Source organism: Triturus cristatus, chromosome 3_1, assembly GCF_964204655.1.
Source record: "Triturus cristatus chromosome 3_1, aTriCri1.1, whole genome shotgun sequence".
Taxonomy (NCBI): Eukaryota; Metazoa; Chordata; class Amphibia; order Caudata; family Salamandridae; genus Triturus; species Triturus cristatus.
The window spans coordinates 970,245,019-970,259,315 of NC_140583.1; the positions used below are offsets into that span (position 1 = coordinate 970,245,019).

Genomic DNA, 14,297 nt, shown 5'->3' on the forward strand with positions numbered 1-14,297 from the left:
ATTGCCAAAAAATCAATCAGCAGGAAAAAGCGCAGCGTCGAAGGAATAAGTAGCCACATACAAAATGAGGTCAAAAACATCCAAGAACAGTCACATAGGGGCAGCTGGACAAGCAAAGAACAGAGGTATAATTCTCTTCAGGATGTGCGCATTCGCGCGAAAAAACTAAATGGCGGCCGCGCTAAGGAAAAAGCTCCGACACCGACTTACAGCGCATAACTGCCTGAAGACGTGTCTCTATGAAGTCCGCATGGATGCTCCGGCATTCTGGAGAGTTTTAGAGTTCTGTTCCGTCCTTCATCCGAGCGGGGGGACCGCCGCAAAGCAACGGATCTTACCGGTGCGTCGGGAGCCTCACCCGTATGCTGCCATTCGGCTCGGGCGTCAAGCCACGCCCCTCCCCACGACATTCTTAAGGCTCTTATTTCCTGAAATTGTGTGCAAAGTCCTCCGAGTTCAGTTGAGAGGTCATCAACTATTTGGCAAGTATAGCCTTAATGTAGCACACAAGAAATGTAGTCAACACAAAATGCCGAGAAAACTGCCCGTTTTGAATCTGACTATAAGTAGGTGCAGGATGATTGCCAGGTGACTGTGATATTTGCCTCTTCAAAAACTGCTCGATATTATGAGGTATAGCTCCCACACTGAATAGTCCAGAAAATCTTTGTTCAATGCGACATCCAGAAAATTTAAATGAGCATAGGCTCCAGAACGTAATGCAATATCTCTTTGCCGTTGGCCAGTGGAGACACGCTGACCGAGTGAGTGTGCTACAGACTGGCGTTGAATTGCAGGTTACATTGTGATACCCGTACATAACAAATATGAAAAGTACAATATTGTTCGGCAGGAATGGTTCTTCACGCAAAGTTGTGCTTCTAAGCAGGTAAAATCCTTTCATTGCTGTTAGAAAACATTTTGTATGGTAACTGCTGCATACCGCTGTGGGGGAATTAAGGCAGGGTTTGCATAACAAAGTCCACAGCCCTCAATGTAACTTCGGGGTTCATTAACCCTGCCTGACGGTCAGAAACCTACCGGCAAGTGTTCTCAAACCATTGTTGGAATACTGCTGGGTTTATGGATCTGTTACTGGGTCCACTGAGGCTTTGTACAGCATGGGCTGGCCATTCAAAGTAGGATGGGCAGAGGGACATGCCAAAGTCCAACCAACCCTCACTTGAAAATGCACATCAGGAGTTATCAAACCTACAGGTTCAAGCATGCCAAGTGGTTTTTGGTGTCCTGGGGTTAGTTGAACGCAGGGTCTGATCGAAGGTCAGGTCCAACAACAACCCCCCCTCCCCCTGGGCTTTAGCTGTGCGGAGCAGGATTTGGCCGCCTGCAGCAGGTTTGTGGCTGAGCTACCCATGCAAAGAGGGGTTGGCCACCTGCTAAGGGACGCATGTGGTACATGATTAAAAAAAAAAAAAACTTTGGAAAGTATGGTTATTTTTGCAGTCCATAACTCTGCTATGAAAATTATAACTTACACCCAAATGCAATGCGGCTGACCTGTCCACAATAAAACCAATAAGTATGAACTCATCAAAGCACAACATCAATAAATAAATAAGACCTTTGCCACGGACTCTACCTGGGCGGCTGCCTTGGTGTGAGCTCTCTGTGGCGGTGGATGGTGATTGCCTACTTTGCACTATTGACTAGCGCTATTTTAAAAACTGGATTTTATTGTTTTATCGTTTTTAATTCTTTGGTGTATCTTATGTGAAGTGTATTGAAGTGTATTTATTCTGCCTTTACTGCTGCACCTTCTCTCCTGAGGCGCAAAGCCGGGAGATCTTTCCTATACTCTCGCTGTGTTTTGGGGGCTCAGGGGACTCTCTTCTTACCTGGGGCAGCGGAGCGAAGTCGCTTTCACCGGTGTCGGCTCCTCGCTGCTCCGCGCTCTCCTCCTTCCTGCTGTGCTCTCTGGGCGCCCCTCTCGCTGGTCAGTGGACAGCGGGATAGTCGCACGGGGACGGCGGCCATCTTGAGTGAGGCTGGCTCGCTGGTCGGCGGACTAGGCTTGCTGCCTCACGGGCGGGAACTATAAAACTAGCTTCCCTGCCCTGCCCCGATCAGACCTTTGCCACGGACTCTACCTGGGCGGCTGCCTTGGTGTGAGCTCTCTGTGGCGGTGGATGGTGATTGCCTACTTTGCACTATTGACTAGCGCTATTTTAAAAACTGGATTTTATTGTTTTATCGTTTTTAATTCTTTGGTGTATCTTATGTGAAGTGTATTGAAGTGTATTTATTCTGCCTTTACTGCTGCACCTTCTCTCCTGAGGCGCAAAGCCGGGAGATCTTTCCTATACTCTCGCTGTGTTTTGGGGGCTCAGGGGACTCTCTTCTTACCTGGGGCAGCGGAGCGAAGTCGCTTTCACCGGTGTCGGCTCCTCGCTGCTCCGCGCTCTCCTCCTTCCTGCTGTGCTCTCTGGGCGCCCCTCTCGCTGGTCAGTGGACAGCGGGATAGTCGCACGGGGACGGCGGCCATCTTGAGTGAGGCTGGCTCGCTGGTCGGCGGACTAGGCTTGCTGCCTCACGGGCGGGAACTATAAAACTAGCTTCCCTGCCCTGCCCCGATCAGACCTTTGCCACGGACTCTACCTGGGCGGCTGCCTTGGTGTGAGCTCTCTGTGGCGGTGGATGGTGATTGCCTACTTTGCACTATTGACTAGCGCTATTTTAAAAACTGGATTTTATTGTTTTATCGTTTTTAATTCTTTGGTGTATCTTATGTGAAGTGTATTGAAGTGTATTTATTCTGCCTTTACTGCTGCACCTTCTCTCCTGAGGCGCAAAGCCGGGAGATCTTTCCTATACTCTCGCTGTGTTTTGGGGGCTCAGGGGACTCTCTTCTTACCTGGGGCAGCGGAGCGAAGTCGCTTTCACCGGTGTCGGCTCCTCGCTGCTCCGCGCTCTCCTCCTTCCTGCTGTGCTCTCTGGGCGCCCCTCTCGCTGGTCAGTGGACAGCGGGATAGTCGCACGGGGACGGCGGCCATCTTGAGTGAGGCTGGCTCGCTGGTCGGCGGACTAGGCTTGCTGCCTCACGGGCGGGAACTATAAAACTAGAAGGTGATGACTCCGCGCAGCGGACGCGCATTGCGGAGGCGCCTTTCCCGCGCCAAAGGAGCGCCTAAGGAAAGCCCGTCTGCGCCCGTCAGCGTCCCGGATGCGGACGGGTGCGGAATAGTGGAGTACACTGGCCCTCAGCTGCGTGCTTTAAGAACTGACCTGCACAGCAACTGTGGGGTATGTGACCTTGGTACAGGGGAGAATCTGAGCTGTCCAGGGTGCGGGTGGTCCTTGAGATGGGACTGGGTGAAGCCCATGGCTCCCAAGCTTAGTCGGCAGTTAACCTTTACGACGACTCACAACTCGGACGACCGGTCTTTCAATTGTGCTCTTTTAAACACTCGTTCGGCTTGCAAGCATGCTCAAGATCTGTTCAGTTTCCTGACCGATTTCAAGCCAGCCTGTCTATTTCTTACTGAAACATGGCTTGATGATACGTCGGGCCCAGATATTGCTAATGCCTTGCCCCCCAACTATTACATACTTAGAAAAGACAGGATGAACAGAAAGGGTGGGGGTGTAGCATTGCTGATAGATAGACAGTACGAATGCTCCATTATCCCCACGAATGAAATCCACGGGGTTGAAGCATTGGGTTTTTGCCTTTCCTTTTCGCCGGCTCAATCCTGTGCCGGTCTGCTGATTTATCGACCGCCAGGCCCCTTGGGATCTTTTAGCGAAGAGCTTGTTACTATAATATCTACTCTGAGCATTCAATTTAAACATTTTATCCTATTGGGCGATTTTAACATACATTTTGATACTCTGGCTGCCACTGACACTATCCAGATACTTGATATCACTGCTCCCTTGGGCCTTCTACCCTACGTGATATCGCCGACCCACGATAAAGGCCACACATTGGACCAGATCTTCTCCACCTCTCCCATCTCTGTTGCACCCCCTCTTCCCGTCTTATGGTCGGACCATTCGTTACTAACTTTTAAGATTCAGTCCCTGTTCGCGGGGACGGGTAGGCCTGTCGGATGTCAGTCCCGCCTGTCACGCCCCTTTCATCTAGTCACACCTGAGATGATTGAGCACTATAGGCTATCTCACCCCTGTTCTCTCACCGGGGACTTAGAACTGGACCTCCTTCGCTTTCAAACATGGCTAGCACAGTGTTTGGAGGACTTAGCCCCGCCTAAGCGTTCCCTTAAGAAATCCTCACGTGCCTCTGGCCCCTGGTTCACACACGCTCTCAATACCAGTAGAAGGCTTTGTAAGAAGGCCGAGAGAGCTTGGCGTGCCAACTATTTAGATTCACTAAAGGAGGCCTATAGGTCCTGTATTAAGGCTTATCATAAAGAAATTTATGTAGCCAAAAAAATGTACTTCACCCATAGGATTGAAGAAGCTGCGAACACTAGCAAGGAAATTTTTGCTATTGTTAAAGAATTTACCTCTCCTGCCGCCAGCTCCCTCAAATGTTCCTTTTCTGAGACGTGGGTTTCTCAATTAGCCAGCTTCTTCTCCAATAAAATCAGGAGTATTCAGGCTACTTTTTCCTCTCTCGACCTGGGAGGACTGTCCTGGCCCAATACCCCGTCTGAGGTGCCTAAGCAGGGGCAACCCAGCCTGATGAGTTTCCCTCCTCTCCAACCTCTTGACTCTCTGGAATTACTCTTAAAAATAAGATCGGGCTCTCCGTTGGACCCTTGCCCTGCCAAGCTGTTGGCTAAAGTGGCCCATGTGCTAAACCCGATGGTGAACCCCATTATAAACCGCTCCTTAGAAACAGGCACAGTTCCTTCCATCTGGAAGCAAGCGATGGTCGTACCACTGCTGAAGAAGCCGTCCTTAGACCCCACTACTCATGCCAACTATCGACCTATCTCCTTGCTCCCAGCCTTGGCAAAAGTTGCGGAAAAGCACGTGCAGTCTGTCCTCTCGCTCTTCGTTGAGTCCCATGGTATTCTGCACCACACTCAATCCGGTTTCCGTGCCAACATGAGCACGGAGACGGCCCTGTTGGAGGTGACTGAGGCCATTAAGGAAGTCCTGGACTCTGGGGGGAAGGCAATGCTGATTTTGCTTGATCTCTCGGCGGCATTTGACACCGTCCCCCATGGCCGCCTTCTAGCGCGCCTTGAGGAGATCGGTATTGGTGGTACGGTACTCAACTGGTTTTCGTCTTTTCTGTCCAACCGCCAACAAACAGTCTGGGCACCCCCACACTCCGCGGTAGTGCCACCCATGGAGGTGGGTGTGCCTCAGGGATCAATCCTGAGTCCTACTCTTTTTAATATCTATATTTCCCCTCTGGCGGCACTTGCGGAGTCTTTCGGTGCCCAGATTGTCTCTTATGCTGATGATACTCAGCTCCTTTTCTCATGCGAGAAAGATATGGACTTCGATGGTGCTCTCATCAAAGGCTGTCTGGAGGCAGTCTTTAATTGGCTTCAAATGAATCAACTCAAATGCAACTCGGAAAAATCCGAGGTTCTCTTTTTTGGCTGTCCCCCTGATACGTGTTGGAAATCCTGGTGGCCGCTGGACATGTCCCCCCCCTCTAATGCAACACCGGTGGCAAAAAATCTTGGGGTTAAGCTGGACACCTCCCTCTCTCTGAAACCACAAATTATGAGTCTGGTTGGCCAGTGTTTCGGGGTCTTGAAAGCACTTAGAAAATTCCTTCCCCTCCTCCCCATTGCCCACAGGAAGACGACAGTGCAGGCCCTAATAGGATCCAGGCTTGATTATGCCAATGTCCTTTATCTGGGCCTCCCGAAGTCTCTCCTCTCGCGCCTGCAGATTGTGCAAAATTCGGCCGCTCGTGCGATTTTTGGTCTTGGTCATCGCGCCCATGCGTCTGGCCTGTTGCAAACCCTTCATTGGCTGCCGATCCAGAGGCGCATTGAGTTTAAAACGCTCACCCTTGCTTTTAAAACCCTTCATGGCATGGGCCCTAGTTATCTCAGAAAGAGGTTCATCCTCTATAAACCAGCCAGAGCTTTGCGCTCAGCGTCTCTATCTCTCTCCACGGTCCCAGCAATTAGGCGCGCCCGCATTGGTGGACGCTCCTTCAAGTACCTTGCGCCCCGGGCTTGGAATGCCCTCCCACTCTCTTTACGGATGAGTGAGAGCTTGCTGTCCTTCAGAAAAGAGCTCAAGACTTGGCTCTTTAGCCAATAAGCCCCCCCCCCCCCTGTTTAGAGCTCTGTGGCTTCGGGTCTGATAGCGCCGGGACACTCTGCTTGAGTAGCTGAGCGCTTAACAAAACCCCGTTTAACATAACATAACATAACATAAATAACAACACATACTATTAAAAAAATTACTAAATTCATTGTTGTGTTAGATATAGCAGTGATATTAATCTGAAATGCAGTCTGATATGCAATATTATTATTTTTTGTGATTGTATATGTCACATTGAATGTGAGGACATTTGCATTTGGTGTGCTATTTAAGATTTGCATAGATGCTGACGTGTGAATTATGGATAGCAGATAACCATAACATGCACATTTTATTGTTTTTGTCTTTACCATAACTGTACTGTAGCTCTGAGATTTATATATAGAGAGTTACTAGAGATAACTAGAACTGGTTAATTTCAGTGTTTTTTGTGTTGCCACTGAAAATTTCACCTAACTTTAAAGTTACTTTAACCTTGGGTTTGTTCAGTGAAATTCTCTTTTTTCTTTTTAACGTCAAGTAATATTTTATTACCATACGTAAAGCCAACCTCCCCGCTGTGCACTGTCTTTGGGTGGGCATTGCCTAGTTTTTGCCAGTTTATACATAGTTCTGAAATGGCCCCAAAGTTATTCAGTAGTTGCACTGCCTGCCTGGGGTCTGTACTCCAGTCATTGAGGAAAAGTAACATGTCATATGCATGCAAAAATGTATATGATACGTCACTTCGCAAATATGTATGCCCGTGAAGTGTGACATCAGGTGACTACAATGGCCAACAACAGCAGTAACAGTGGGCAACCATGTGTTGTATCCTGCTCTACTTGATATTGCCTAGAGATCACTCAACCTGTTCTGAGCCGTGTGGTTGGTTTAGAGTATAATAGTATTGTCCGTCTAATAAATCCTAGCACCAGCTCAATGTGGACTTAGTGTGTAGAGGTATTCCCGGTCAAGACTATCAAAGGCCTTCTCGATATCTACAGGCATCAACAAGGTGTCAGCATGTATGTTCAGGCTGTCCATTAGTATAGTTAGCAGCCTCCTCGTAATCAGTGCCATGGCCCCGACTGGTCAGGCTGGATTAACCCTTTTATGTGAGTTAATGGCCTAGAAGCCAATACTCACAGAGTATCTTGTAATCTTGTACAGTTTTGGTATTCTAAAGTGTGTAGAGTCCTATTTTGATGAGTGTTCATGTTGTGTGCTGGTATTCTGAAGTCTTGCTTAAGTGTTCTGAAGAGACAGCAAGACACCACCACATCAACAACCACGCAGACCATAACAACTGCACTCAATTACCCCTGCTCTTGGATAGTAAGGTAAAAAATCCCATTCAAACATCAGAACACAACTCAGTCTTCTTGTCATGCCTTTTCGCACATTTAACAACAAGAGGTTGATACCCACAATGTCTTCCAAGCATGCAGCAGTTGTGCTCGCCAGTTTGGCAGGGTAGAGCCTTGCATATTTCATGCCAATTTGGAAGCTATTTCTTGGCTGCTGAAAACGACGCTCTCTCCCTTTGTACCATCATCGTAATATCTGGAAACCCCATTACCCTGCAGTTTTCAATAAAGAGAACGCCCTTCTCCTTTGCTTGACGCAGTGTGTGGTAATTGTCTCTATAATGGAGCAGCCAGGCCATTACATGGTGTGGCGGGCCCTGGGAGGTGGCAGTCAAGACAGGACCTTGTGAGTTCTTTCCAGGGCGAAGACAGGTTTAACCCCTTCTGTGCCACGCCCTTTCCCCCTCCTGTGCCGGGCGTTTCATTAGTGGGCGGGTTTCATGACGAGATAGTCTCGTCATGGGCACAGCGCGACCGTGCTCCATGACGAGACTATCTCGTCATGGGCACAGAAGAGGTTAAGACCCTTTTGGGGCTACTTTGTCTATGATCCCCTCCAAGTAGGCAACCATGATGTTACCTTCCACTCTCGCTGGTAGGCCTACTACCTGGATATTATTCCTGTGGGTCTGTCCCTCAGCATCTTCTGCTCTGTATTTTAGTAGTCGGACCCAGGCCGGCATACGTACGAGGACTGGTGATAACTACTGCTAACGCTAGTTAGCAGCAGTTTTCATACTGCTGAAACCTATCGCCTTGTTAGCGACGTATTTACAAGACATCGCTACATGGCGATAGCTTCAGGGATCAGCGGTGAAAACTGCCGATAACATTAGCGTGATAGCGATAGGAATTCTGGCATTAGCGGGCAAAAACTGACGAAAGGCCCATTAGCGGCAAAAAACACTCGTTAGTCAGCCTAACGTGAGTTTTGTTTGCCTCTATAGCCAAAAATAGCTTATCAGTCAACCTCCAATTAAAAATAGGCAAAAAAAGTATGGAATGCAGAATGAAGCAGCCAGGGCCAAGTGCAACACTTATCAACAACCCCCACAAGCCCCCCAACATCTAGGATGACCAGCCAGAGTCCCAGAGGAAAAGGAACTGCAGGGATACATCCATAAAAAGAGATGCATCGCGGTGCAACACCAGTGATGCATCACTTCTCATTGCGCACTCTTCGCAACACCTTGGCATCCAAAACCTTGAGTCTTGCGTCTGGAGCCTGGATGCCTCGCAGGTCCTGCATCTGGAGCCCTGAGGCCTCTCTGTTCCTGCATCTGGAGCCCTGAGGTCTCGCTGGTCCTGCATCTGGATGCCTCGCTGGTCCTGCGTCTGGAGGCTTGATGCCTTGCTGGTCCTGCGTCTGGAGCCCTGAGGCCTCGCTAGTCCTGCGTCTGGAGCCCTGGAGCCTCACTGGTCCTGCGTCTGGAGCCTGGATGCATCGCTGGTCCTGCGTCTGGAGCCTGGATGCCTCGCTGGTCCTGCGTCTGGAGTGGGATGCGGAGGTGCTGTGGAGTCGCTGAGCCATGTCAGTCGACATTTAGGCGCGGCGATCGCCCTTACCTGGTGGTGAAGTCTGGCAGGTCGCATGGAGACACGTTGCTGACCTGTGTGAGAAGACAATGGTCCTACACCTAATTTAAAAAATGAATCAAATCACAACCTGCAATAACAATGTGAAAACTTATTTACTTAGATATATATGGGCGTCGACGTTTCGACCCGACTTGGGGCTCAAGGGATGACTGGGGGCCTCGGCCTGTGGGTCTTGGTCACACACTAGCTGGGTAAAGGGAAAGGATCAGGCTCAGGGTTGTGCACAAAAGGGACTTGGTTGACTCATAGTTTTGCCATACACAATTTGGCTTACCCGCTAGTCCTTGTGGGGTGGGGAAATCCTCCTGTTTGTTTAGGCGCAAGGTGAGTCCTCATCTGTAATTAAAATGGGGCTAATGTAAAGGCTTATTGGTGCGCATAACTGAAGATTCAACCAGACACGAATATAACCATGCTGAACTTACCCATGAATGAAGGGTAAAGTACTGGCTATTGGTTCCTGGGCAATCAATGCTGGAGCTGTGATTAAATTAAACCCAAGTTTAAGAGTAAGGTCTGGTATATCGGAGGATTCAGGAGGGGGGAGGGAAGGGGGGAAAAGGGATAAAGGCAACAGCACGATCCCGCATTCCCTTACCTGTACAAATAATTATCCGGCGTGCGCGGTCCGCCCGAGATGTTGGCAGCTGTCGGGTCTACCTCAAGGACGTTACTTTAAGCATCCCGCGAGCGTGAGTCCCACGCTGATGCCGCCGCTCAACACAGAAGGCAGACTCCTACCGATAGTAGCTTGGCCGCAAACCTGAGGCGGCCTCGTATCTAAGTTTACACTAATGGTGAAATGTGTAACCATACCCCCATTAGAGTGAGTGCTTCCGAATCTAATGCAGAAGCGGAGATAGCCATTACCTATGTCGAACATCAAGGTGACATATCGGTATTCGCTATAAATATTAATTTATTTATTAGGGGATGTGTGTATATCCTCACATTCTGTAACCAAGGGGTGTCATATCGTCCCGTATTCAAGAGAACTGAATTGCCAATTCATATCTAGGTTAAGGATCTATCACCAGGTTGGTGTACACATATTTACATCTTATATAAGCTGGATAGCGATAGTCTCGTCTCTAATATATACAATTCGACATATTTAAACTATATTACATAAACGGACAATTGAAGTGAATAATGATACAATGTGGATATTTGGAGATGTGTGCACATATACACATACTGTATATACGGGATAGCTTAATCCGCTCATATCAATGTCAAAGAGTAATAACCTGCCCTCGGTTTGGTTTTAACATGCCTGCATCTTGTGTCAGCTACATATGATAGTACCGTGTCTAATCTAGTCGATTCAACACCATATATTTACACTATATAACAAATACATAAACAGACAATGGATCAACGTGAAAAATTATACAGTGTGTATAAAATTAATATTTGTGACATGGAAAAGCACAGTGGCAACAGTACTTGATCAGTAGTGGTTAAGTTAAACATTGTTCGGTATAAACACTTGCTTGCTAATCTTCTCGTATTCATTAAGCCCCCGTGCTATGGTGTCAAACAGATGTATGAACCTACATTCACTAATGCTTAGGACATTGTTCAGATTACCTCCTCTGGGATTGGGTTTAACTATTTCAATGACTCACCACTTGATACTTTCCGGTATATGTCCAAACGTGGTGAAGTGGTCCACGCGTGGTGCACCCTGTGTCTTGCATCGGATGTGGCTGCAGTGTTGTAGAATGCGACACTTGACTTTTTGAATGGTCTGGCCTATGTACATGAAGTCGCAAGCGCAAGTAATGGCATAGATGACTCCAGCGGTGTTGCAGTTGCTGTGGTCCTACAGTACATGAGTGCGATTGTTATGTGTAAATTGTTTAGTTTCTTGTACCATAGGGCAAGCCTAGCAATGGCCACATTTAAAGGGGCCCTTAACTGGGGGTGTACTCCATAGTGCCGTTTGGCGGGGGGTGTTAGATGGTGGTAACAGGGATTTCACAATATGGTCTCTCACATTCTTGGCTTTTTTAAATGCGTGTAGGGGTGGTGGCATATTGCCCAATTCGTCCGAGATCAAATTCCAGTGCTGATTGATGATCTTTTTTATTGCATGGCTCTTGGTTGAGAAGGTAGTTGCGCATACCATACGCTCTTCATTCTCATTGTTCCTCTGTCTGGGTGCAAGGAGGAATTCCCTATGGTTGTGCCATGCACGTTTCCATGCTTTTTTGAGGAGTCTGATGGGGTATCCTCTCTCAATTAAACGTGACATTAAGCCTGCAGATTTGTCAAAATAGTCCTCTTTCTTCGAGCAATTGCGTCGTAACCTCAGGAACTGCCCAAAAGGTAGGTTATCCCAGAGGTTGCGTGGGTGGTGACTTGAGTAGCACAACAGTGTGTTGCGTTCGCTGCTCTTTCTGAAAAGGCTGGTGTATAATGTGTCTGATTCCACTTTTATGGTGATGTCTAAAAAATGAATAGAGTCTCTGTCAAATTCCAGTGTGAATTGGATGTCATTGGAACATGCATTAAGCCAAACATGGAAGGACTTGAGTTGGTCCTTATTGCCTTTCCATATGATCAGCACATCATCTATGTAGCGGCGCCACAATTCTACACATTCAATATATGGGTTGCAATTATTCAGAACATATTTTTGTTCGTAAGCGTCCATATAGATGATTGCTAGATTCAGGGCGAAACTTGCCCCCATCGCCACGCCCTTAGTTTGTAGATAGTATTGGCCCTGGAAGTAAAAGTAGTTTCTAGTCATGGCGATGGTCAGAAGTTCAATAATGAACTCTGTGGGTACTCTGTGTGGTGCTGGACGATTTTTTAATGTTGATTCAATGCAAATGAGAGCCGGGGCCTGGAAAATGTTGGTGTACAATGCGGTGATATCCATTGTGGCCAGTAGGTTAGTTGTAGGATTATGCGGGCATTCGTCAACCAGTTGTATTGTCTGCATCGTGACTCTAAGTTACGTTGCAGTTTTTTCTGCTATGGGTTTAAGGAACACATCTACGTACTTGCATAAGGGTTCCAATAGTGACCCACATCCCGAAATTATGGGTCTTCCTGGCGGGTCCTGCATACATTTATGTATTTTCGGCAGGGAATAGATGGTGGGCATCCTGGGGTGCTTGTTGTTGAGGTAGTAGTGTTCGTGTTTACTCAGGTACCCTTTCTCCAGGGCGCTGCGGGTAGTTCTTTCTATAAGATTGTTTATCTCTTTTGTGGGATCTGTTCTCAATTTTTCATAGCTGCCTGCAACATCCAACTGTGAGAGAATCTCGTTTTTGTAGTCCTCAAAGTTTTGTACAACTATCGCTCCGCCTTTATCGGCGGGTTTGATAACTATACTGTTGTTGCTCTTGAGTGTCCCTATGGCTTGGGTGTTCAGCTTTGGTAATGTTATATTTAACATATTGTCTGTTTGAAAGGACTTTGCTCACATTCCGCATCACTACCTGTTCGTACGCCAAGATCTTGTGTGGCATCAGGTGAGACGGGGGGTTGAATTTAGATGTTGGTCTAAGATCACTTCCTGAGAAAGTAGGTTGGTAAGGGATTTTTTAAAAATAATGCTTCAGTCTTATTTTACGGAAGAACTGGTGGAGTTCCACCTTCAAATTGAAGTTATTGGGCATAGAGGTCGGGACAAAGGATAGACCTTTTTCTAAGATTTTTTGCTCTTCGGGTTTTAGAGTGTAATCTGATAGGTTTACCACCGGGTTCTCAGTTGTGTGTACTACCATCTGTAGTGTTGCCGCCGTGTCTGTATGTCCCTGCGTTTCTCTTGTTGTAAGTGTGTCTGTCTCTTGGCTCTGCCCCTGCCTCTGTTCCAAGAAGGTGCCCCCATGCCCCTGGGCCTCCCGCTGTTTCCACCATGGGCCTTCCGCTAAAAAAGGCTGATCTGAGTGAGTGTATTCAGAGTTAGGTGTGGTGGTACTGGGGCCTGGGTGTTCAGTGTCACTTCCTAAGCTGCTTCCTAGTGATGAACCTGAGAAAGTTGTGTACCTTCTGAACCCACTTCTCCCTCTACTGGAGAAAGTGCCCTGTTGTTCCCTTATGTAGTATCCTTCCTGTAAATAAGGGTAGGTAACCTTTTTGTCATAGAATTTAATATCTTTGGCCACTTTGTCTAGTTTGGTCGTTTGTGTATACAGGTTAAATTCACAAATGGTTCTTTCAAGTCTTTCTAAGGCTTCTTTAGCTTTGCTAAGTGCTTTATTGTCAATTATTTATTTCTTAGATACGAGGCCACCTCAGAATTGCGGCCACGCTACTATCGGTAGGAGTCTGTCTTTTATGTTGAGCGGCGGCATCAGTGTGAAACTCACACTCGCAGACGCTTAAAGTAACGTCCTCGAGGTAGACCCGACAGCTACCAGTATCTCGGGCGGACCGCGCATGCCGGATAATTGTTTGTACAGGTAAGGGAATGCGGAATCGTGCTGTTGCCTTGTTCCCTTTTCCCCCCTTCCCTCCCCCCCTCCTGAATCCTCCGATATACCAGACCTTACTCTTAAACTTGGGTTTAATTTAATTACAGCTCCAGCATTGATTGCCCAGGAATCAATAGCCAGTACTTTACCCTTCATTCATGGGTAAGTTCAGCATGGTTATATTCGTGTCTGGTTGAATCTTCAGTTATGCGCACCAATAAGCCTTTACATTAGCCCCATTTTAATTACAGATGAGGACTCACCTTGCGCCTAAACAGGAGGATTTCCCCACCCCGCAAGGACTAGCGGGTAAGGCAAGTTGTGTGTGGCAAAACTATGAGTTAACCAAGTCCCTTTTGTGCACAACCCTGAGCCTGATCCTTTCCCTTTACCCAGCTGGTGTGTGACCAAGACCCACAGGCCGAGGCCCCCAGTCATCCCTTGAGCCCCAAGTCGGGTCAAAACGTCGACGCCCATATACATCTAACCTGGACCACGAGTCCCTGACTATAACGTGCCACACAAGAATTGTATTGTGTACTTCAAAATGAAATGAAAATTAGTTTGAAATGGTAAAATGTGGCCAGGTAGAACAAAGACTGAGAATAACCCATCAGTCTGAGTGAACTATTTTAACCAATTCTTTCACCATACTGTCTGAATTCTTTTCACCCTTCGCACAGCTGGA

General features: G+C 47.6%; 1 long non-coding RNA gene across 1 annotated transcript in view; it reads left to right on the forward strand.

Moving 5' to 3' along the window:
- Positions 1-13,546, forward strand: part of LOC146861336 (uncharacterized) — a 130,010-nt gene extending 116,464 nt beyond the window's left edge. The window contains exon 3 of the long non-coding RNA XR_014979246.1: positions 13,417-13,546. This is a non-coding gene — a long non-coding RNA (uncharacterized LOC146861336). The remainder of the gene's footprint in view (positions 1-13,416) is intronic.
- The last annotated feature ends 751 nt before the right edge of the window (positions 13,547-14,297 follow it).